Here is a 25106-nt window from a genome sequence, read left to right as displayed (position 1 = left end):
AGGCTGGTATAGTGATAGACAAGCCTACAGAAGGAGGAAGGAGCAAGATTATAAATTACATTACGTTCATCACTAAGGAGTTTAGAGTTTTTAAGTAAAAGTCTTAACCATGGGCAGAAATATCAACTGCCTAAGGATCTCACAGTCAGCTGCCTGAAGAATCCAAGGCTTGCTGTGCCCAGATCACATGTCAGGCACACATCCTTTTCAGGGTCATGTAGTGGAGGAGAGTCAGAGTTGGGAGATGGTATACATTACAAAGTATATATTTGTATAAACCCTAAACTTCTTCCCCCAAAGCATATTAAGTTATAAGTATACCAGCAGAGGATAAATAAAATCATTTTAATACAGAAATCATAAACCCCAACCTGACTATGCCATTTACATCTTCTGAAATATTTACTGGTTCCCATTGCCTCTTTGATACATTTCAAGCCTTCCAGGCTGAAATTCCAGATTCACTATAACCTGTCCCAGCCTCACTCATTCAAGTTAATTTTCTCCCACTAAGTTGCTTCTCTCTTTGTCAGTTTCACTCTACATTCTCACCAACCTCAGAATCTGACTGACGACTCCAGATGTTTTCCTCCTTCCAAATCTTTGCTCAGATACACCCCCAGGTTTCTACCAGTGGGCCAGGGGATTTCTAGCTGTGTGGTTTTGGGGAAATGACAAAACTGCAGGGAGATTCACCTTCCTCTGCTGCAAAATGAAGAGGATAAGTCCCACTCTGACTGTTGCCCTTCTGTCATTCATCCGACTAATAGTTACTGGTCACATGTAATGGGTCAGGCACTGTTCTGAGCATTGGGACTAAAGCTGTGAACAAAGAAGTCCCAGGGTTCCACCTTGATGGTTTCTGTAATTTAGTGGGTAGGGAGAGAAAGTACAAAGTTAAAAATGAGTAATAAGACACCTTAGAGGATAAGTACTATAGAAAGTAATGTGGTAAATTATGGAAAGAGAGTAGGGAGTAACAAGGAGTGACCGTGCGTGTCAAACACCATGTCATAATGAAAAGAAATAACAAATAATCCCTAAATGCTGTAACATGAACGGCTAAACTGGCAGGAAGCGGTGCTTCAATGTGCGGAGCAATGCACTAAGTACTTTAGATGTATTATCTCACTTAACTTTCCTAACAAACCTAAACAGATATGACTGTTATCATTACCATTTTAGAAGTGAGAAAATGAAGGTTTAGAAAAGGAGAATATTAAAATAGCTGTTAAAGGAATAGTATTTATGCGAGTTGAAGAGAAATAGTTAATCGTACTCTCATATATATACTTATATATATAAACTCATATATACACCTTCCACACAAGCACAAACACAAACAAAAACTATGCAAATAAGTGATGATGCTCCCCCAGAGACCCAAGGACTGGTTTAAATATGCTTGATGTCACGTGATGTCATTTGGAAATTGATCTTTTTCCTCATGGTTTCCAGTTGGAAAACTCAGAGAAGAGTGAAATATGCTTTAAAACAGCCATGGAAGGCAGATGGGGGGAACTGAGGTCTGCAGACATTCTGGGTTCTGACATTGGTTCTGCCTATTAATAGGCCCAAGAGGAAACCGATCAGAATGGGACAGCTGGAATCTGGCCTCCTCATTACGATGCATGCCAGGTCAAGTCATCAATGGTTCTGTGGTTCGACTACCCTGTGTGGGAACTCGACTCTAAGGACAGAGCAGGAGAAAAAAAAAACTTTCAGAAGAGTGGAGAAGGAAAGAGAACGTGAAGGAATGAGTTCTATTAAGTTATAACGTTTGTTTTCAAGAACATCTGTATTCAGAATCCTGAAAATGAGCTTCAGTGGTGCCACCAAATGCCTACATTAGGTTTATTCAATTCACATTATGACTGGAGACTTTCTTCCAATTTGAAAGGACTCTTACAGAAGGACATTGCCTGGTGAAGTCTGGCTAGTCATCAGAGAGATCTGTCAATGATGCTGGTAATTTGAAAATGTCCTTGATTTCCAGGGAATAGTTGTCAGTCTTGTAAGTTAAAAAAGTCAGTAGTACACCTGAAAATGAATGGGCTTCCTAGGAATAACTCATTCTAATTTCTCATCCAAGAAGCTTGTATATAAATTAGAATACCTATTTGCTAATTTATATTGAGAAAGATAATATATCAAGTGAATTAAGAAATACTGTTTACTAGTCAATGCATTTGTTCTGTTTACAAATCCATACCAGAAGTAAAATTATAATCAGACAGTTTTTTTAATGAGCATTGAACCAGAGCGGAGTCAATTAGTTAGATCAAAACTGTGGATGTTATTGTCATGTGATGGATTACTGAGTCCATTTCTACCACATGGACACACTTTCTTCCATGGGGGGACTATTTATTTTCACAGGATATGATATTCTCTCTCCTGCACAGTGTTGAAAGTAAATGGAAACATTTGCCTCAGTGGCTTTCACTTCCAGGGGATTTCTATTGTTAGAGCTGTTATCACCTTTCAGACTGGGAGGTCAGTGTATGTTACATGGCTATTAGCACAACCTCATTATTTAAAATCATACAGCCTTTTAGAAATGTACACTTTAGAGGTAAACAGACTTTGGCAGATATTCTAAATGCAGAGATAATAATAATAGCTAATATAATACTGTATGTTAGGAATGCTACAATTTCTTTTTTTCTTTAAAGATTGGCACCTGAGCTAACAACTGTTGCCAATCTTTTTTTTTTCTTCTGCTTTTTTTTTTCTCCCCTAATCCCCCCAGTATATAGTTGTATATTGTAGTTGTGGATCCCTCTAGTTGTGGCATGTGGGATGCTGCCTCAACGTGACCTCATGAGCGGTGCCATGTCCATGCCCAGAATCCAAACCTGCAACACCCTGGGCCACCGAAGCGGAGCACGAGAATTTAACTACTTGGCCATGGGGCCGGCCCTGTTACAATTTTTTTATAGTTACTCTTTTAATTCTTAAAATAACCTGTGAGTTAGGTACTATCAAGGTTCCTTTTGCAGATAAGGAAACTGATGCTGAAAGAATTAGTAAGTTGCTCAGGTCTCCAACTCTTTTAAAAATGAAGGCTGCCTTTGTTTCTCCACTGTTTGCTCTTGGTTCCTCTGTTGAAGATTAGCTGTCCACAGATGTGTGGTTTTATTTCCGGGCTTTCAGTTGTGTTCCATTCATTGAACTGTGTGCCTGTTTTTGCACCAGTACCATGCTGTTTTGATTGCTATAGATTTGTAGTATGGGGGCCGGCCCAGTGGCGCAGCGGTTAAGTTCGTGCTTTCTGCTTCTCTGTGGCCCGGGGTTCGCCGGTTCGGATCCCAGATGCTGTCATGGCACCGCTTGTCACACCATGCTGTGGTAGGCATCCCACATATAAAGTAGAGGAAGATGGGCATGGATGTTAGCTCAGGGCCAGGCTTCCTCTGCAAAGAAAAAGAGGAGGACTGGCAGTAGTTATCTCAGGGCTAATCTTACTCAAAAAAAAAAAAAAAAAATTGTAGTATATTTTGAAGCCAGGGACTGTGATGCTTACAGATTTGTTCTTATTTCTCAGGATTGCTTTAGCTATTTGGTGTCTTTTGTTGGCTCACATGAATTTTAGGATTCTTTGTTCTATTTCCATGAAGAATGTCCTTAGGATTCTAATTGAGATTGCATTTAATCTGTAAATTGCTTTAGTTAGTATGGGCATTTTAACTATATTTATTCTTTCAATCCATATGCATGGAGTATCTTTCCATTTCTTTATGTCATCATTGATTTCTTTCAATAAAGTCTTACAGTTTTCATTGCGTAGGTCTTTCACCTCCATGGTTAAATTTATTTCCAGATATTTTATTATTTTTGTTGCAACTGTAAATGGGATTGTGTTCTTGAGTTCTCTTTCTGTTAGGTTGTTGTTATAGAAATTGCAACGGATTTTTGTAAGTTGATTTTGTACCCTGCAAGTTTGCTGTAGGTTTTGATCATTTCCAGTAGTTATCTGATGGATTCTTTAGTGTTTTCTACATATAAAATCATGTCATCTGCCAACAGTGAGAGTTTCACTTCTTCGTTGCCATTTTGGATACCCTTTATTTCTTTTCCTTGCCTAATTTCTGTGGCCCAAACCTCCAGTACTATTTTGAATAAGAGTGGTGAGAGTGGGCACACTTGTATTGTTCCTGTTTTCAGAGGGACGGCATTGAGTTTTTTTTCCCCATTGAGTATGATGTTGGTTGTGGGTTTGTCATACATGGCCTTTATTATGTTGAGGTACTTTCCTTCTATACTTGTTTTAATGAGTTTTTATCATAATGACTGTTGGATCTTGTCAAATGCTTTCTCTTCATCTATTGAGATGATCATGTGGTTTTTATTCTTCATTTTGTTAACGTGGTACATCATGTTGATTGATTTGTGGATGTTGAACCATCCCTCCATCCCTGGTATAAAACCCACTTAATCTTGGTGTATGATCCTTTTAATGTATTGCTGTATGTGGTTTGCCAATATTTTGTTGAGGGTTTTTGCACCCATGTTCATCAGTGATGTTGGCCTGTAATTTTCTTTTTTTGTGTTGTCCTTGTCTGGCTTTGGGATCAGGGTGATGTCGGACTCCTTAAATGTGTTAGGAAGTGTTCCATCTTCTTCACTTTTTTGGAATAGTTTGAGAAGGATGGATATTAAACTTTCTTTGAATGTTTGGTAGAATTCTTCAGAGAAGCCATCTGGTCCTGGACTTTTATTTTTTGGGAGGTTTTTTGATTACTGTTTCAATCTCTTTAATGTAATCAGTTTATTCAGATTCTCTTTTTCTTCTTGATTCACTTTTAGGAGGTTGTATGAGTCTAAGAATTTAGCCATTTCTTCTAGATTACCCAATTTGTTGTACCATTTTTCATAGTATTCTCTTATAATCCTTTGTATTTCTGTGGTATTTGTTGTAATTTCTCCTCTTTCATTTTTAATTTTATTTATTTGAAACTTCTCTCTTGTTTTCTTAGTGAATCTGGCTACGTGTTTTTCACTTTCATCTATCTTCTCAAAGAACCACCTCTTAGATTTGTTGATCCTTTCTACCATTTTTTTCATTTCAATTCATTTATTTCTGCTCTAATTTTTATTATTTCCCTCATTCTGCTGACTTTGGGCTTTGTTTTTCTTTTTCTAGCTCTTTTAGGTGTAGTTTAAGATTGCTTATTTCATATTTTTCTTGTTTATTAAGTTGGGCCCGTATTGAGATGGATTTCCCCCTTAAGACTGCTTATGTGGCATCTTATATGAGTTGGTATGGTATGTTCATTTTCATTTGTCTCCAGATATTTTTTTATTTCTCCTTTAATTTCTTCAATGATCCACTCATTGTTCAGAAGTATGTTGTTTAGTCTCCACATATTTGTCACTTTCCCAGCTTTTTTCTTGCAGCTGATTTCTGTCTAGTTTCATAGTATTATGGTCAGAAAAGATGCTTTATAAGATTTCAATCTTCTCAAATGTATTGAGGCATGCCTTGTTTCCCAACATATGGTCTATCTTTGAAAATGTTCCATGTGCACTTGAGAAGAATGTATATTCTGCTGTTTTTGGATGGAGTGTTCTATATATACATCTATTAAGTCCACCTGGTCTAGTTTTTCATTTAAGTCCATTATTTCCCTGTTGACTTTCTGTTTGGATAATCTAGCCATTGATGTAAGTAGGGTGTTAAGGTCTCCTGCTATTATTGTGTTGTTGTTAATATCTGTTTTTAAGTTTGTTAATAGATGCTTTATGTACTTTGGTGCTCCCATGTTGCATACCTATATATTTATGCATTATGTCTTCTTGGTGGAGAGTCTCTTTTGTCATTATATACTATCCCCCTTTGTCTCTTGTTTCCTTTTTTATCTTGAAGTCTGCTTTGTCTGATATAACTGTGGCAACTTCTGCTTTACTTTATATGCCATTAGCTTGGAATATTGTCTTCCATCCCTTCACTCTGAGCCTGTGTTTGTCTTTACAGCTGAGATGTGTTGCCTGGAGGCAGCAGAACTTTGTGTCTTGTTTTTTTAGTCCATCCAGCCATTCTGTGTCTTTTGATTGGAGAATTCAATCCACTTACATTTACAGTAATTATTGATACATGAGTGCTTAATGCTGACATTTTATCTCTTGTTTTCTACTTGTTCTGTATTTCTCTTGTTTCTTGCCCCATGTATTTTGGACTGCCAATTAAGTTTGGTTGTTCTCTATGATAGTTTTCTCAGTTTTCACTCTATTTATCATTTATATCTCTGTTCTGATTATTTGTTTCATGGTTACCATGAGGTTTGTATAAAAAAATCTCACAGATGAGAGAGTGCATTTTCTGATAGCCTCTTATTTCCTTAGTCTAAGTAGGTCCCATTCTTTTCTTCTTCACCTTCTAAATTATTCCTGTTCCAACTTCTCCCTTTTTGTGTTGTGAGTTTGTAGTTAAAATGACAAGATTATATTATTTTTGATGTTTTCATTCCCTTTATCTTTAATGTTATAATTAACTGTTTGCAAATGTGTTTGATAGAGAGCTGTGATTTTCCAATATTGCCTGCCTATTTATCTCCTTACTCAGGGCTTTATAAACTTTCTTTTTTTTTCAGAAATGAGGGACTTCTTGATCCTTTTTTGTAGAGGGAGTTTTGTGGCTATGAACTCCTTCAGTTTTTGTTTATCTGAGAGGGTTTTTATTACTCCATCATATCTGAAGGATGTTTTTGCTGAATAGACTATGCTTGGCTGAAAGTTTTTGTTCTTCAGAGATTTGAACATATCATTCCATTCTCTCCTAGACTGTAAGCTTTCTGCTGAGAAATCCACTGAAAGCCCGACAGGGCTTTCTTTTTAAGTTATTTTCTTCTGCCTTGCTGCTATCAATATTTTTTCTTTGTCATTTACATTTGCCAGTTTTACTAATATATTCCTTGGAGAAAGTCTTTTTACATTGATGCAATTGAGAGTTCTATTAGCTTCGTTTACTTGTAATTCCAACTTTTTCCCCAGGTTTGGGAAGTTCCCAGCTATCGTTTCTTTGAACAAGATTTCAGCTCCTTCTCCCTCTGGAATACCTATAATCCTTATGTTGCATTTCCTAATTGTCAGATATTTTGCAGAGAATTTCCTCATTTTCTTCAGTCTTACTTCTCTCTCCTCCTCTATCTGAAGCATTTCTATGTTTCTGTGCTCCAAATTGCTAATTCTGTCCTCCATAATATCAGCTCTGTTATTCAAGGACTCTAGATTTTTCTTTATCTTATTCATTGTGTTTTTCATCTCCAAGATTTCTGGTTGGTTTTTCTTTATAGCTTTAATCTCTTTGGTGAAGAATTTCCTCTGTTCATTAATTTTATTACTGATTTCATTGAACTCCCTTTCTGAATTTTCTTATGATTCATTGAGCTTTTTATTATATCTTTTTTGAATTCTCTATCTTTTAAACTGTAAATTTCTGTGCCTTCAGTATTGATTTCTGGGTGTTTGTTAGTTTCATTCTGGTCTGGAGTATTAATGTACTTCCTCATATTATTCTATGGAGTGCATTTGTTCCTTCACATGTCGCTAGTATCTTGCAGATTCCACCTGCCATCACTGGGGGTGGGAGGCAGAGCCGGGATCTGTGTATTTGGGGCCCACTGTGATTCATGGCATCTGTGCCTGTGCATTGGACAGGGCCCTATGCTGACAGGGGCCATCTTCAATTCCCCACTCACAGTTTCTGCTTTACTAACATAAGTGCAAGTGCTCTGGTGAGGGTCTCTTGCTATGTCTGACTGGGTGGACTGGTGCACCAGGTAGAGAGAGGGAGGTTTTCTTTCCAGGGGCATTCTTATTCTGCCCTCACTATCTGTCCTTCTGGAGTGCTTAGCTTCTTCTGTGTAGAGCTTACTCATTGGTAGGAAGCAAGTTTGAGAGTGAAGACATTCCTTCAGAGGGTCATCCCCCCCCGCCACCTCCGTTTTCTCAGAGTAGTGCAGCATCATGCCTTAGGTTGCTGCCAGGGAGGGAGAGGAGATCCCCTTACTCCTTCCATTTCCTCATTGGATGTCTAGCACCTCTACCTTCAGAGGTATGGCTGCTTGGGTCTTCCAGACATCTATTGTGTTGTGTGAATGTCCTCTGTTGGTTTATGAATGTCCTTTTCATTGTATCTTATGGGGGAGAGTCTAAGGGCAGAGCTCTTCCCACCATGATGCTGATGTCACTCCCGGGTTGCCTTTGAACCCAAGCTGTCTTGCTCTGAATCTCTATGGAAGACTCATCCTCTTTGCTCTAAGGCTGGAGTCATGCTGTGTTCTTTGCGTTGCTATGACAAATCAAACAAGGATAATAAAGCAGTGGCATTTTTATTTTTAGTTAAAAATCTGGAGTCAATACTGAAATTACTTTTTTCATTAATACAGATTATTTTTGATCAGTATCACTCAACTCTGCTAGCAAGTTGGAAGAGCTGTCTCTCCTCTAGAGTAGCCAATGCAGCTCTACTACTATGTAACCTTCACTCTCAGGAAGTGATCCTTTCAGCCTCCTGCAAAGTCTAGACAGATTACATTCATTAGTGTATTCTCCTCACATCAGCTCCCAACTTCCTCAGAGACTGAAGTTAGGTGCATCATAACTCACCTACCTTCTTTGAAATCATCTCATGATTGGCAGGTTAGGATGATACCTGGTGTGCAGCTCACCAGGTTCCCAGAATAACTGCCTTCAGCAGCGAATTTTTTTCTCTCTTCTTTTTTGTATACTTACTGCTTCCATCCATTTCAGAATCATAGCAAAACACTACTACTGCATTAATGCCACCAGTAGATGTCTGTTTAACTTTTCATAGTTTCCTTGGGGATTGTCCTTAACACAACCCTGTAATCCTCTTTAGTCTGAAAACTCCGTTTTATTAAGGAACAAAATTGAACAGACAGAATAAAGCCTTTGCATCTTTTCTATCTAATTGTAAATTGTACAAGTAATACAATGCAAAACTTAACTGTTGAAAAATAATTTAGGCTAACTTCCCTTCCTTTACAGATGAAGAAAATGAACTCCTAGAGAAGAGTGATTTTTCAAAATCTCTCTCCATGGAAAAGTGGCAGAATCAGACCTAAAAATGAGGACTATTAAAGTCTGTCTAAAACTACTTAATGGACACTTACTGGTATTTTGAGGAAAGTTTTTTCACTAGGTTTTAGTCAGAAGCTTTCTTTATGGGATCAAAGTCCTTGGCACTTTGTCATGGCTGCTTGCAAAACCATGACCCTATTTTAGGTAATGGAATAAAATGGTATTACTTATCAATTTACTAAATTCTGAGATTTATAGAAGCCTGACATGTATTGGTCACAAACTTTGATTTCCCTTGGGAAGTGCAAAATTCTTTCATTTCACAAGGGCCTTATTAAAAAGAACTGTCCCATAATTGATTAAGAACAAAATGAAATGGGTTCCTAAAAACACTTGGGAACATGGTAGACGTTCTGGACAGAGGTGGAATTTTAAGTTGGAAGGAGTGAAGGGGATCAAAGAGCTCTTCTGACCTCTCTGATTCACTTACATTCACTTCAAAAAGGTTGGTCAGATAAGTGACAAGAAGGACTCTGATCAATTCTAATTGGGAAGTGCTCATGCCCTTTCAAAGCCAAATGGGTGCAAAGCTCAGGAAAAAAAAAGAGTCATGGCACTGGTATCTTGGGCCATTTCTGCCACAAGTCCATTTTGTCTCAACTCTCTCTTTGTTTCTGAACCTCTTGTATAGTTGTTCACACTTCACAATTTCTTTCTCCAGGTCTCATTTATCATCTCTCCTTTCAATCAAATATGGTTTCTACCTTCTCTGCTCCACCTCTATTGTTAAGGCTTGTAATAACTCCCATGCTTCTAATCAAAGGATTCTTGTTGCTTCCCATTTTACTTGATCTCTTGGTAATTTTAAACATGTGGCGGACAATCCTTTATTAACTCTGTTTTTCTCTGGCTTTGAAATCTCATGGTTTCTGTCCTATGTTTACCATTTTTCTGCTCGGTCGTCTTTGCTGATTCATTCTCCTTCATTCCGTGTTAGATGAGGAACTTCCTTGGTGCTGATCCTAGATCAATTTCTCATGTTATAGTCTTTGCTTGAAAATTGTCTTACCCACATGTTCTAATTTGCATATTTTTGTTGTGATGATTCCCAAATATACATCATTTTTCCAGACTTTTTATCTGAGCTCTATATATCTAACTTCTTGCTTGAATTATCCACTTGGATAACTGGAACACACGTCAAAGTCAACATGCCTGTAACTGACCTGAGTGTACCCCCCCCCAAAACATATTCCTCTTCTAGTTTCTACCTATCTCAGAACATAGCTCTATCAGAGCACAAAGCTAGGAGTCATTCTTCGTAGCTCCCTGTGACTTACCTACTTATTTAAAGTCCTGTTAATTAGCTTTGAAAATGTTTCTAAAATCTATTCCTTTCTCACTATGACAATATAAGTCCATTTCTCACAGCGCACTTCTCTATTCAAGGTCTATTCCCTCCTCTTGAAATGTCCTCTCTCCTTGACACCTAGGAAACATCTCTTCATTACCTTTGTGGTTCACTTCAAATATCACCTCACCCAGGAAGCCTTCCTTGACATTCCAGAAGGAGTTAGAGGACTCCTCTTCTGTACTTCTGTAGAACTTATGTATATCTCTATTATCTCACCGTGTATAATTATATTTCTGTTAGCTAAATGTCTTACACTTATTCTATGAAAACCACAATCATGCTTGTGCCTTCAGTACCAACCACAGTGACTAGCAAACAGCAGATGCTTAATATTTGTTTGGTGAAATAATTAGTTAATGAGTGAAAGCAAGGTAACTCTGCCTACCTACAAAGGGCTGATCAGTATGGTTCATTTTGTGTGGCCAGATGGAAGGAATATCAAGTGAGATTGAGTGAACTGACGTAGCATTGTGTCTTCTTGTCCAGTTTAATATTAAATTAAAAGATTTAAAATTATGGGAATAAGGTCATCAAAGAGTTGAGTGGCTAAGCAGTTAATTAAACAAGCTTTATTGAATATCTACTCTGTGTCAGGCTCTGTTTACATGCTGGAGATTCAGTGGTAAACAAAACATAGAGGTTCATTGCAGAGTTTTCATGACAAAATGAGAGACAAACACACAAAATAATCCCCAAATGTAATATTTTTTAAAATTAAAGAATACAGCCAGATACTTTCAGAGAATCATTGTAGCATTATGTGATGAAGAATTTCTCAGTAGCTAATTTAGATTAGGTAGTCAGCAAAGATCTCTTTGAGCATGTGATAATTAAACAGAAATTTGAATGACATGAAGGAACAGTCATGTGAAGTCAGGAAGAGAAATATTAGACAGGAAGAGGTTAGTCCAAAGTCTTTGTTGCAGAAATAAGCTCTGGGTGACAACGGAACAGAAAGTGGGTCACTGTGGATGGAGCAGAGTGAGAGAGGAGAGCCACCTTCTCAGAAATTGTAGGAGTATGGAGGGATTAGCTTATGCAGGTTTTTAAAGGCACGATGAAGAGTTTTAAGTATTACAGGAAACCTTTGGAGAGTAGTAAGCAGCAGAGTGACATGAGCAGATTTATGTTGATGACTGGCATAGTGCAGTCATCCAAGCCTTATGCATTCCTGAACCCCCAAAATAGAAGCTACAATGACAGACAGCTGTGTGAGGGCCAAAGGCAATATCAGTGCTGAAAGGTGCTAAGCTCTACTTGCTTTCAGTGGGACTGTCAGGGAAATACATTGTTACTGAAAAATGCCAGCGTTGGCAAAATCTAGGCTTGTCTGAAAAGCTAAAAGAAAACAGCAGGTGTATAAAATGTGACCCTAGCGTTAGCAAACACAGGTAATGCCAGATGGCATTTAAACTGGTGGCATACCTCTGGCCACCAGTCTGATGTGTGAAGAGTCTCAAAATGTTTTTATGTGAACAAGAGATTGAGTCAAGGTAAGTCAAGGTCATAGTGATGCCTGATGGTCTACTGGCCCAGCATTGGAACAAAATGGGGTGAGGGAAGACAAGTGGGAGCGGCATCGTGGGGAGACATTTTCATGATGCTCAGAAATGGCAATGCCAGCCAACAGAGGCAGATGGAAAATTCTTCTCCACTTGGGCTGTCAGAACTGCTTCATGAAGAAAGCCAGATGCAGATGATTTCTTATGTAGATATATGCAGTGATGTAAGAAGTAAAATAGTTTTAGGGCATTTATTTCAAATCTTGTTTCCCGGGGCCTAAAGTTCAGAGGAAGTGCCTCAAGAGCTGCCATGGTCTTGGAGAGCAAGGGAAAGAAGTGGCATTCCGATACACAGGAGTCCTCTGCTCTAACTCATGCAAAGCTATTCGTCATGTGTTATATATTAATAATATAGGGGCATAATAATAATATAGGATGCATAAAATTTTATTTGAAAGAAATATTCCCACCGCCAAAAAGTATGTTTTGAATTCAATAAAAGCAAATTTAGAGACATAAGTTTGGAAACTATACAATAAATCATATACATCTATGTGGTATTTTATGCTACTTTATTTAATCCTTACAAATTTTAGAGATAGCTACTCTGGATCTCAACGGACAATTGTTCAAGGACACATAGCCAGTAAGTGGTCAAGATGGGATTTATAGCTGAATCCCCAGCCCTAAAGACCACATACCCTTTATTTTCATCTTTATATTATGTCAGGCATGATGATCCCATAGCTTCCATTCACAATCTTTATGATGTCCAGTAGATACTATCTTCTCTCAACCTCAGTTTCATCATCTGTTAAAGAGGAATATAGGTAGAATTTAATAAAATCAATGTCACTATTTTGAGGTTCGAGTGATGCAATAAGTTTAGGGGAAGAAATTAGTGTAAGCCAAGTGTTGTGCTGGACACTTTTACATATAATGACTGATATGATCATTACAGAAATCTCATGATGTGGCTGATGATGCTCAGCTGTACAGATAAGAAAATCGGTTACAGAGAGGTTAGATTAGTAATCTGAGCCTAAACAGCAAGGAACACATGGCGCTGCTGATATTCTGACCTGGATCTCAGTCCATTCATGTGAATAGGTCTTTGCCCACTTACCATATATTTGAAGGGTTGAGTATCATAAATCAAGCTAATAGACACATATGCTATGTGCTCTTTTATTGACAAATATGTTTGCAAAAGAAAACATATGTATAACTTCTATACCATTGGAAGTCAACAGAAGTCCAAAGTTATCAAAGAAGCCCTAATTTAATTATCATTGTGCATGTCTGGGTGTTCTATTGATGGAAAGGTGTTTGGATGATTTGATTAGAGACAAATATAATGAATAAATTTTTATATATTTATTTTATAATTTACTTTAATTACCTTTATTTCAGTAATATTACCATGTTGTATAATTAAGATTTTTATGTTTTTGTTATTTTGACAATTTTCCAGCTAAAAATAAAATTTAAATTTATTCCAAGGTTAGTAAATGCTAATAAATTTTTATCTGAAATGTAAATTTCAATAAATGTAAAATATAAACAGTAGAATTATTTTGTATCTATTATCAAACAATGTTTTTTAAATATTCAAACTGACTAACAAAGCTAAAGCTAAAATACGAATTTAATAAGGAATATTATTTTTATATCAAGATTATTTTAATAAAGTTAGTATTGCTTTATTTTAAAATTCATTTTTTGGGACCTGACTGGTGGCATAGTGGTTAAGGCCACGTGCTCTGCTTTGGCAGGCCACGGTTTGTGGGTTCGGATCCTGGGCGTGGACTTTCACACTGTTCATCAAGCCATGCTGTGGCAGTGTCCCACATACAAAGTAGAGGAAGATTAGCATAGATGTTAGCTCAGCTAGAATCTTTCTTATCAAAAAAAAGAAATCACTTCTATTCAATATTTTCTAAAAATAAAATTTCTCAATTACAGCATTCAACGTGTATCTAGTTGACAAATTAAAGAATCAATATCATCTTTCATGTGTGTTATTTCTAGACCAATGAATATATAAATGTAAGAGTAATATGAAATATTTAAAATTGTAGAATATTCCATAGCTGCAATATGCAGCTACCATGTGCAAATGCCATAAGGCTAGAGATGTACAGAGAATTCCCCAGGGTTTAAACAGTGTTAATTCCAAGAGTGAATGTTTGAATGTTCAGAGTTATAGGTGCCATCAGGCTGGTCCTGAGAGACAGATTCCCGATTACTGAGGTGACTGCGTAATATATTAATATTTGTCATTAGTGTTGTTGAGTTGATTCTCGCTGCTAGCGTCCTTGTATACAGAGGAGCAGAACCCTGCCTGGTCTTTTTGTGCCATCTCTTCACCTTCTAGGCCTGTATCAGGCAATGCTGTGTTTCTATTCATAGAGTTTTCATGGCCAATTTTTCATAAGTGGGTGGCCCAGAGCCTTCTTCTTAGTCTGTCTTAGTCTGGAAGTTCCACTGAAGTCTGTCCACCATGAGTGACCCTGCAGGTCATGTGGTTCTCTGACTGAGGAGTGAACCCAGACCACAGTGGTGAGAGCACCAAATGTTAACCACTATACCACCAAGCTAGCTATATATATACACACACATACATACATATATATATAATATATGTATATATATATTTTTTCTTTCTCTGTGTATGTATGTATGTGTGTACATTTTTGTGATAGGAGTGAGCATCTAAATCAAGAATCAACAAACTGTTTTCTGTAAAGGATCACATAGTAAATATTTTTGGTTTTGCAGGCCATATAGTCTCTATTGCAACTGTTCAATGCTGACATTGTAGCCCAAAGCAGCCGTAGACAGTATGTAGACAAATGAAATGGATGTGGCCTGATTTGGATCACAGCAGGCTGAATTTGGACCATAGGCTGTAGTATCTTGACCCTGCATTAAAAAATGGGATGCTAAAAGGAGTTCTCTTTTTTCCTAAGTCTAACCAGGTTACTGCATTGCAGCTGCACCTTGTAAACAGAAAGAAGGTTCATAGATATAAACAGTTTAATTAAATAAGTGGTTGGAGTTATCCTTATTTTATTGATTTGCTATTTGAGAGCAGACCTCAGTGAGGAATTCACTTTACACAATTGCTTTTTATCAGATAGCTATCTTGGTTGAGTTTTGTACACATTGGACTTATTGTTAACTGAAAAAATTTGTACCAATCTCAGGTGACCAAACTTTCTCAAACTCTGTTATGGTTAGCCTCCTGCTTAAATGCCTACTCATTTATTTTTATCTAGTGTCTTTATAGATATTGGGGATAAGAAAGACTTCTGACCTTGGTGCATGCCCACTTAGAACAATGATAATAACAACATCAACACTGCCACTAATATTAATAGTTCAACAACAACAAATGGTCATGAGGTGCTCATTATGAGCCTTGCATATGATAACTCATGTAGTCAGAGAAAGAGCAATCTGTAATACACTAGTGACAATTTCTAATTCACAGCATTCATAGGAGCCCAGTCTGTGGAATATGGGGTACACTAAAGACAAATGACCACGGTCAAACCACCCAGTTGATATTTATTAGTTACAGAGACCCTCTACTTACTTACCTGTAAGAAGGGGAGCATAAGAACAGCTTTAATGTTGCACAAAATGAGATGAGGTTTATAAGATATATTTTTAGAAAAGTGCAGGTACTACACAAATATTAATTAGGATATAATATATTCACCCTTTCTACTAATATTGTAGCAGGCCAAGAATTTTTTGTTAATAATTTTCTAAATGTGTCTTTTTTTTCTCTCTCTTCTTTCAAACTGAAAATCAAAAATTCAGTGGTTATGGGAAAACAATATATAACCCATCCAGGATCCTCATGATCGTAGAACCCAACATATCTTACGTAAGGTTTTGGCAACAGACTTTGTGCTTTTTTTAAGTACAATTTGTTTCCTGTATTGTTTTTAAAATGTGGCCTTTCAAGATGTTTTGGCATTAGCTTGCAACACATACTTGCACTGGGAGTTAATATATGTTAAATCAGTTCCAAGTTTGGAAACAATTCTTACTGATTTGAAGGTAATATATGGTGCTTGTCGTTGGAAATGTGTGAGCAGGTGCACTGTATGCTGACAAGGTGCAATTGGCATTAGCATTAATCACAGATTTGAATTTGGCAGATGCTAGATTTTATAGCAAGTATAATCTCCTATTGCTGCAAAAGGCAGTTATAAAACTTCTCATTTTTTTTCTGAGCGATGAATTAGAATGTAATTGGAATCACAAGGATGATTGTGTATGTGTGTGTTTGTGTGTATGGGTGTTAAGTTTAACTTTTCTCTTTCTCTCGTTATGGTACTTCCATCCACCAGCACTAGTGCCCTAAAATTACAGCTCTCTTTCTGTATCCAGATTCAGAACATATTTTCTATCTCTAAATAGATTGCCTCAATATCCACAATACTGGGAGGTCCTAAGACCAGAAATTGTTTTCGTTTCTGCATTTCCGTGTCCCCAGTAGCAATCTCATGTTCTCCTCAAGACGGATAAAATCTTCCTATAATTGAGATCTGTTAGAGACTTTTCCCATGAACTCCCACAAAGTGGATGCTGTATAATTGTGCAAATATTTGTCTTGACAGATTGCCACAAATAAAGGTAATATCACATTTTTTATGAATCTTGCATATATCCCTCAAAGAAGGCTGACAGCTAACACATCAAAAGGCAAATTTGGGGTCCATGAAAAATTCATCTTTTCCACAAATATTTATTGAACATCTACTACATGAAGAATGTGAAGCAATGAACATACAAGAGGTCTGCACTGATGGAAATTGCAGTCAATGTAAGAGTTCTAAAACTAGCTAAGATAAACATTTAAGTGTAAAAATCAAAATAAGAGCAACTAAATTTACAGAACTTCTTATGTACCAGGAATTATTTGAAGTGTTTCGTATGTACTAATTAATTTACTCCTTAAAACAACGCTATCATGATTTTACAAAAGAAGAAACGCATTTACAGAGAAGTTAAGTGACTTCTTCACACAATATATTAGTGATTTAACCACATTTCTAGCACAAGTGGTTTAGCTCCAGAACCCACATTCTTACTGGCTATTTCACCTTGTCTCAATCAGGCATTACTTAACTCCAAAAATGTAAGGCAAATCTTCAGTCACATAACTGACTTGCATATCTGTTTTTATGATTATTATTTCCTATGACCAAAGTTTTGATGTGTAATGACAGCAAAGAGTTCAAGGTGATATTACATGTCAGGAACAAGGAGTTTGAATGTTCTATTTTATCGACGTAATATAGAAGTATATGCTTTGGCAATCAACTGGGTGAAGGGCAGAGATAATATACTCATAAAAACTGATGAACAAGAATTTTGTGCCAAAAAAATAGTTGTCACACATTTTCCTGAGGGTCAGTATGAAGTTAGCAGGTCCAGAATTTCTCTCAGGAATCAGTTCTGAGTTAGCTCCAAGTCAGGGACAAATATTTGAATGAAGAATTGTCAAAACAAGTATTAAGGCCAGCAGGGTAATAAACAAACAAACAAGAAATTGTACAGCATAGATTGAATACCTAATTTTAAGTTACAGAATATCCTAGTCATACTGAAAAAAGTAATCTGTTTGCAAAATGTGCTAGAGGGGAACCCATGAGTTGACCAGTTGTTGAGGTTGAAGGCAATCTGCCACAAATTGTGATTTTTATCAGAGTGGATGGTCGTCAGCTATGCATACTGAACAGATTTTAATAACGAATATATTGAATCTTTCCCTCACTTAAGGCAATAAAATTACGTCTTTGTCATGTAAAAGATATGCTATCTTAGTAGTAGATGTGATTTTATCTGCTACTGATATTCTTTTCACGGAGGAAAAGACAGTGATCTGATTGCTGCATTTGTGCTAAATACCTGTACGTATCTAATTCAGTTCCACTTTTAAGGGGAAGGGAGGGAGAAAGGCTGCAGCTAAATAAACAAACAAACAAAAGACATGATTTTCTTTGGTCTCAGACATGAAATAAGCCTAAATGTACAAGTTTTGCCTCTGCAAGGGTGGAGGCAGTGTGAGTCAGAGAGATTACCTGAGATCACTCTGACTCTTTATCTCCCCATCATTGAGTGTCAAACAGACAGAATTCTAAGGTTGTTGTTTGGAAGTACATTGTTGCCATTCATGTAAGTCAAAATCTCCAAACCAGTTTTATTCAGCAAAAAAGTTGATATGTGGTCTCCATCTTCCTGACCCTTGCATCTCTCGATCACTTTCAATCTTTGGGTCAAAGCTAGGGTATTATTTAATAGAGTCTTTCAAATCCCAACAAGACCTTCAAGACTTGAAGAAATTATGTTTTAGCAGTTGTTGATGATGTGGTTCACACCAACTCTCTCATAAAGAAGAACAAGAAAAGGTTCACAGAATTTGTATTAAAATTGGTTTGAAGGAAATGGGGGGCTATCAATACAATGAAGCTTTGTGGGGCTGGAGTCTGAGAAAGTGGCAAGCACATTTAGGTCTGCTTTTCCAATTGAGTTATTGCTGATTCCTAAAGACAACTGAAAACAGCTTTTGAGAATCTCGTAAAACTGGAAGGAAAAAAAACCATAGAATTCAAGGTTTATCATGGAGGAAAGCCCAGGTAAAAGCTCAGGTCTGGGTTGTATCTCAGAATAGCCAGTCTCAAAGAGTAAGGATGAACCAGAAATATATCAACTCTCACAGAGATCGAAGCCCGGATTTGAATGATCTCAATTCCTGATATGATTAACATCATCTGAAGCTACTTGTGCCTTTTCCTACTTTACTTTCAGAGGCTAAAATCTTTCTAGAGCAAGAGACCATTATGCAGAAATTATCAAAATAATCAAGCACACGGGAGAAAAGGTGTAACTGAAAATGGATAGAGACAATAGACAATACTGAGAATAGAGAATCAGTTCTCAGACATGGATTTTAAAAAAGGAGTGATTAATTGATCAAACTAATTAATAGAAATTGAGACAACTGACAGAGAATTATAAATCATAAATCTTACTAAATTTATTCATCTAAAGTCAAAATACAATATTTAATTGTATTCCTATATATAGCAATAAACACTTAGGAAATGAAATTTAAAGGACAACATTGGCCATAAAGGGAAAGATTGATAAAGTGAGTTTAGGAACTTAGTGAAATTGGGAACTTTCAGTTTTCAAAATACACTGTAAGCAGAATGAAAAAGCAAGCAACAGGGGGGTAAAATGAACTTCCAGCAATAATGACTGACATAGGTCTTGTTTTCAGAATATAGAAAGATTAATACAAATGACTTGAAAAGGACAAACAACAGTATAAAGGTGGACAGAATATTTGATTAGGCACTTCACAAAAGAGATATATCCAAATAAAGCATTGGAAAAATGCTCAACCTCATTAATCATAAGTAAAATGCAAATCAAATCGGTAAAACTATAATGAAATATCAGTTTCACTACATAATACCTGAATTGCCAAATTTAAAAAGTAAGTATTGAGAAGAATATGAATCAGGTGGAATTCTCATACATGGCAAAAGGGTATTGGTATATTACTTTAAAAATTGGCAGAATTTACTAAAACTGAATATACATACCAGCACACAACATGATATATACCACATAATCCAGCAATTACATGCCTAGGTGTGTTTCAGCAGGGACATTTACACAGGTGCACCAAAAAATACAACATGGTCCATAGCAGTATTAATTGTAACCAAATTCTGGAAACAACCCCAAATTCCATTAACAACTGAATGGATACTTAAATTCTTGAGTATTCATATAATAGGATACTATACACTCATGAAAATAAATAAATTCTAACTAAACATAATAAGGATCAATCTCATAAACATAATTTTGAGCAAAAGAAGCCAGATATAATAAATATCATACTGTATTATTCTATTTATATAAACGTGGAAAACATAAAAAAATCTATGGTGTAAGAAATCAAAATAGTAGTTACATTTGGGGAAGAGAATGAAGTTAATATTTGGGTGGGGGCAGAATGGTATTTTTGGAAGTATTAATATTCTATTTATTGATTTGTGTGATGTTATATGGATGTGTTCATTTCTTGGTAATTTACGGAGCTGTATACCTCTGATTTGTGCACATCTTTCAATGAATGTTATTCTTCAATAGAAATATTTCAAAAGGTTTGAAAAGCTTTAATATTCAAATTAGCAAAAGAAGAAAGCTATTCATTACACATTCCTATTTCATCATTTTGCCATTATTTTCTAGGTTATCTGAAAACTTATTCTGCAGATCCTGGCTTTCAAGGTGGTATTAAGTTTCTGGTTCATACAAACATCAGTAAACTGGGGATTTATATTAAATTCATGCAGCCTAACCCCAACAAAATCCTTGTCCATGGGGTCTACAGTCAAGGAAGGATCAATAAAATAGTAGTCTTAGGTTGGCTTTGAGAAGTTTTGCAATAAGATGGTAGAAGTATGACCATTTTAAATCTTGGAATGGTACTGCTGTGAACACACTTGGTCCTTGAGAAGAATATTGACTGCATGTATTTGGGCTTGATTTTTTTTTTTAAGATTTTATTTTTTCTTTTTTTCTCCTCAAAGACCCTCGGTACATAGTTGTATATTCTTCGCTGTGGGTCCTTCTAGTTGTGGCATGTGGGACACTGCCTCAACGTGGTTTGATGAGCAGTGCCATGTCCATGCCCAGGATTTGAACCAACAAAACACTGGGCTGCCTGCAGCGGAGCACGCGAACTTAACCACTTGGCCACGGGGCCAGTCCCTTGGGCTTGATTTTTAATTTTAATTGGACAGCTAATAAGAATTTTGGTCCAGAATTTGGAGAGGAGAAGCTGAGGTAGAAAGACTACAGCCTTAGGAACCCAGTCACAGAATAAAAAAGGAAGAAATAAATTGCAAAGAAGAGCATTCACCTTTTGGAGAAAACTTAGAAATGCTCTAGATGACACATATCTTCATAATTTTTTAAGTATAAAGTATGACATAGGAAGGCATTACTGAAGCTCTTTCTTCCAATGTGCAAGACTCTGTCAAAGCCAGGGCGGTTGACTTTTGTTTACAAATCTTCTTGGAATGCCCATATAGTGGAGGTCATGCTGTGCTGCCCAGATCTTACACTTCAGAACAGAGAATCTTATGTCCCCACCTGCTGGGAGTGTGGACTACCAACAAATCACAGCCAAGTTCATCACTGGAAATTGTCCATTGCAGAAGAGAACTGCTTTGCTCGGGACCAGATCTCCTCCTGTCCACGATGATGCACGTCAAAGAAATATTGCACCAGATGAGTTAAACAGACAAAACTTTATTCAAGACTATTGCAATAAAGGAGAGAGATTGAACTTAACTCCCCTGAAACAAAGCGTGGGAGAGGTTTTAAGCAGTGGGTGAGGTAGTGGAAAAGTATTAGACGATGTTAGATTGGTCAATGTAATTGGGGAATCTGTGTTTGCTAGTTATCCCTTACCAAAGTGGCCCCTACCCTCTCACAGAGACTGGGAGATAGAGTCACTGTCTATCTCGATGATTACGTTTCACAGAGATAATTCCCAGGTCCTTGAGAAGGGCATTCCTGGCTTGTGAAACTGGCAGTTGCAGCTCCAGAGGTCGCACAGAATCAGCTGAATTCTCTATTAAGCTGTATATCAATCCAAATTCTTCTGGAAAATGAATCTTGCTTCCTAATTCCTCCCTCCCTGACAGGTGTAGCTCCTGAGAGCCCTCCCGAACAGACTTCCTCCGGGCAAATTTCCTCAGTCACCTTCTCAGGGATCCTACTTTCACACAAACCATCTCCACTACTTTCGCTAGAACAATACCACTCATTTTTTAAAAGTTAGATGTGAAGCACCTTCTCAAAAACAACCCCTCCCTTTATTCTCTTCTCTTACTTCATAAGCAACTTGAAAATTGATTTAACTTGCCCTCTTCTACGTTTTCATAGCACCTCTGAACTGGGAACATTATTTCCTGATGCTCTTTTGTTCTTTTTTCCCCACTAGCTTAAACCTCTTAAATGAGGCAAAGGAACAATAAATACAGTAGAAGGTCACACCCCAGATTTGGTATGTAACCAACAAAAGATTGAATCTAATAAACATAAAGAAAATTTTTATATATATTTATAAAATAATATGCAGGTAGTTTACAGAGGAAGAAATATGAATGGCAAAAAAAGCACAAAACATGAAAAGACGCTTTGTCTCACTAGTAATTGGCAAAACCCAAGTTTTAAGTAAGTAAAATTTCATGTGTCATGCTTAAAAACTTGCAAAAATTAACATGTTAATATTTTTAACAAGATGTTTTGGCAAGCATGTAGGGAGATGGGAACTCATATTATTGGCAGGAATTAAAATAGTTACAACCACTTTAGAAAGCTATTGGAAAATGGTTGGTAACATGTAGCATCATAATCTCTCAATGAGTAGTATGCATCTTGATGTCTATTATGCAGAAACTCACACTTATATGCAAAAGAAAAGAATGTTTCATTGAAACAGTGATTGCAATAGCAAAAGTGGAATAAACTGTTTCTCAGTAGAGGAATAAATTAATAAATCACAGTTTATTCACATAATCATATTCTACATAGCAGTTAAGTTGAATTATATCCATATGTATCAATATGGGTATATCTGAAAATCATAAAAGAGTGAATAAAGCAGTTTGATTCTATTTATGTAAATTTTAAAGCACATAAAACAATAACAAATATATTTATGTTTCCTTTCCATTGGGTTCCCTGTAGGCACACTGAAAGATGAAGAGTTGTGTGCAAAAAATTTAGAGGATATTGCCCTAGGAAGAGATAAGAAAGTGAGAAAAGCGGAAGAGGGAAGAGTGAGAAGCCAAGTCACAATATGTTTGTAACTGAGTTCCCAGCCCGTCCTACAGGAAGTTCTGGAGCTAGACAGCTCTTCAGAGTTACTACACATTGAGGCAAAGGGGCTGAGTATCTGCTATAGACTGAATTGTGGCCCTCCTAAACTCATGTGTTGAAGTCCTAACCTTGCTTGTGATGGGTTTAGAGACGAAACCTTTGAAGGTCATAGAGTCATAAAGGAGGTCATGAGGACAGGGCTCTCATGATGAGATTTACAGCTGTATAAGAAGAGGAGGAGAGAACGGAACTCAATCTCTCTCTCCACCATGTGAGGACACAAGGAGAAGGTGGCCATCTGCAAAACAGAGAGCCTTCAGCAGAAACTGACCCTGACTCTCTGATCTCAGACTTCCAGTCTCCAGAACTGTGAGAAAATAAATTTCAGTTGTTTAAACCATCCAGTCATGGTATTTTGTTATTCCAGCCTGAGCTGACTAAGATGCCTACAAGAAGCACATCCAGAGAGACTAGAATTCCAATATATGTAGTTTATTGGGAAGTGATTCCAGGAAATTTCGGTAGGAAACTGGAGACAAGAGACAGGAAATGGAAGACAGCGGCTAAAAGAGTTATTTATGAGGCAAGTTAAGACTGTGAGTAAGCAGAATCTGAGCTCACTGGGGAAACTAAGTGCCAATATAGAACATGGCCTTCAGAGACGTTCCGCCATGCGGCTATGGAGCAGAGTACCTTACATCCATTTCTGTCAATCATTTGTTGAGGAGTGTTCCCAGGGGATGTTAATTTTGAGGAATTTCTGGGCTCCCAGGCTGGGGGGTAAAGAGAGCTTTGGAAGCAAAAGACTTTACACCAACAACTGCAAATGCTGCACCAGAAAGTTTTTCTGATGTGAGTGGAGATGGAGAGTGTCAAGGGATTGCGTGTGAGGAACCAAGGGACTTCATTCCACTTTTTAAAATAAAACCACATCTGTACTTGACTGCTAATTTGTTCTCTTTAAGAACAAGAGTTTAGAGAGCTTCCTCCTCTTTTAAAGTTATTTTGCCCACAGATAATTTACTCTTTCTTCATAGTAGCTCATCTCTTATTAGTCTTTCCAAACAATTCAACTCTCTTTATTCATGATTTCTTATACTACTCAATAATTAAATTACATAATTGCAATAACAAGCACACTTAGTGTCAACAAGTTTGGAAATAAAAGCTCTTGGCTCTTGGTAGGTTTACAACTCAAGTGCTCGCGTGAGAGTAGGGGCATATTGCCTAGGAGCATTCAGCGTGCAGTGGGCATCAGCCAGTACAAATTTCAGAGGGAGTAAAGATCATTGGTTATTCCAGTGAGTCTGTTGAGTGGATGTAAGTAAAAATAACTCCTAGTCTATAAGAATAGCTGTTACATGGAAAATAAATTTTATTTGCCCCAGGGATAGAAATTTTGGATGGAGTTAGGGGAAGTACGGTAACTTTGCTCAGTCTCAGGTACATTTTTCTCACAATTGCATTTTCCACAAAAATGGAAAGGATACATTAGTTAGCTATAACTGACTGTAGCTAGAGTATTCAAGCAAAATGTAGTTGACGATTCAGCAAGTATTTTTGGGTGGTTAATGAAATTTCAGTATCGTTTTTTAGGTTGGATTAACTGACCTTTTTGGATTCCTCATTCTTTTAGATTCTTTGATGGAAAACATCACTGTTATTATTTGTTCTCAAAGCATCATTCAGTTCCACTGAGTTTTGTTAGAGAACTATATTTACACTTCACTCTTCTTAGGGATAAACATTCGGGCAAAATCAAGTGTTTGTGGTAGCTGAGGCATTTTAGCATTATGAATCATTCTACTTTTCTGCCAAAGTCAAAGGCCTTAAAAATCATCATGTATTCCTGGGGTGAAGCTTTGTATAGGTTCCACAAGAAGCTAGCTTGAGTTGTTCAAAGACAGAATGTTGAATTCGACCCTCTGTGTGCCTGTGATGAATTCTGTCTTCAAAGAGAGAACACTGTTTATTCATGTCAAAGTAACTACAGAGGGTGTCCTCATGTTTCCCTTTTGTTAGGAACACTTTTGTAAATCATTGTGTGAAATACACAGTGGGCATTAAACAACTTTTAGTCTGTTACTGGTGCTGCCAGATCAGTGTTCGTGCAGGGCTTGGTATTCCAGAGGGTCTCATAATCTGGCCCTGATATCTTTCCAGCACTGTTCCCCCACCTTCGGAATAAACTGCTGCTCTATGCCACCCCA

Source organism: Equus przewalskii, chromosome 3 (assembly GCF_037783145.1).
Source record: "Equus przewalskii isolate Varuska chromosome 3, EquPr2, whole genome shotgun sequence".
Taxonomy (NCBI): domain Eukaryota; kingdom Metazoa; phylum Chordata; class Mammalia; order Perissodactyla; family Equidae; genus Equus; species Equus przewalskii.
This window is presented reverse-complemented; position numbering follows the sequence as displayed.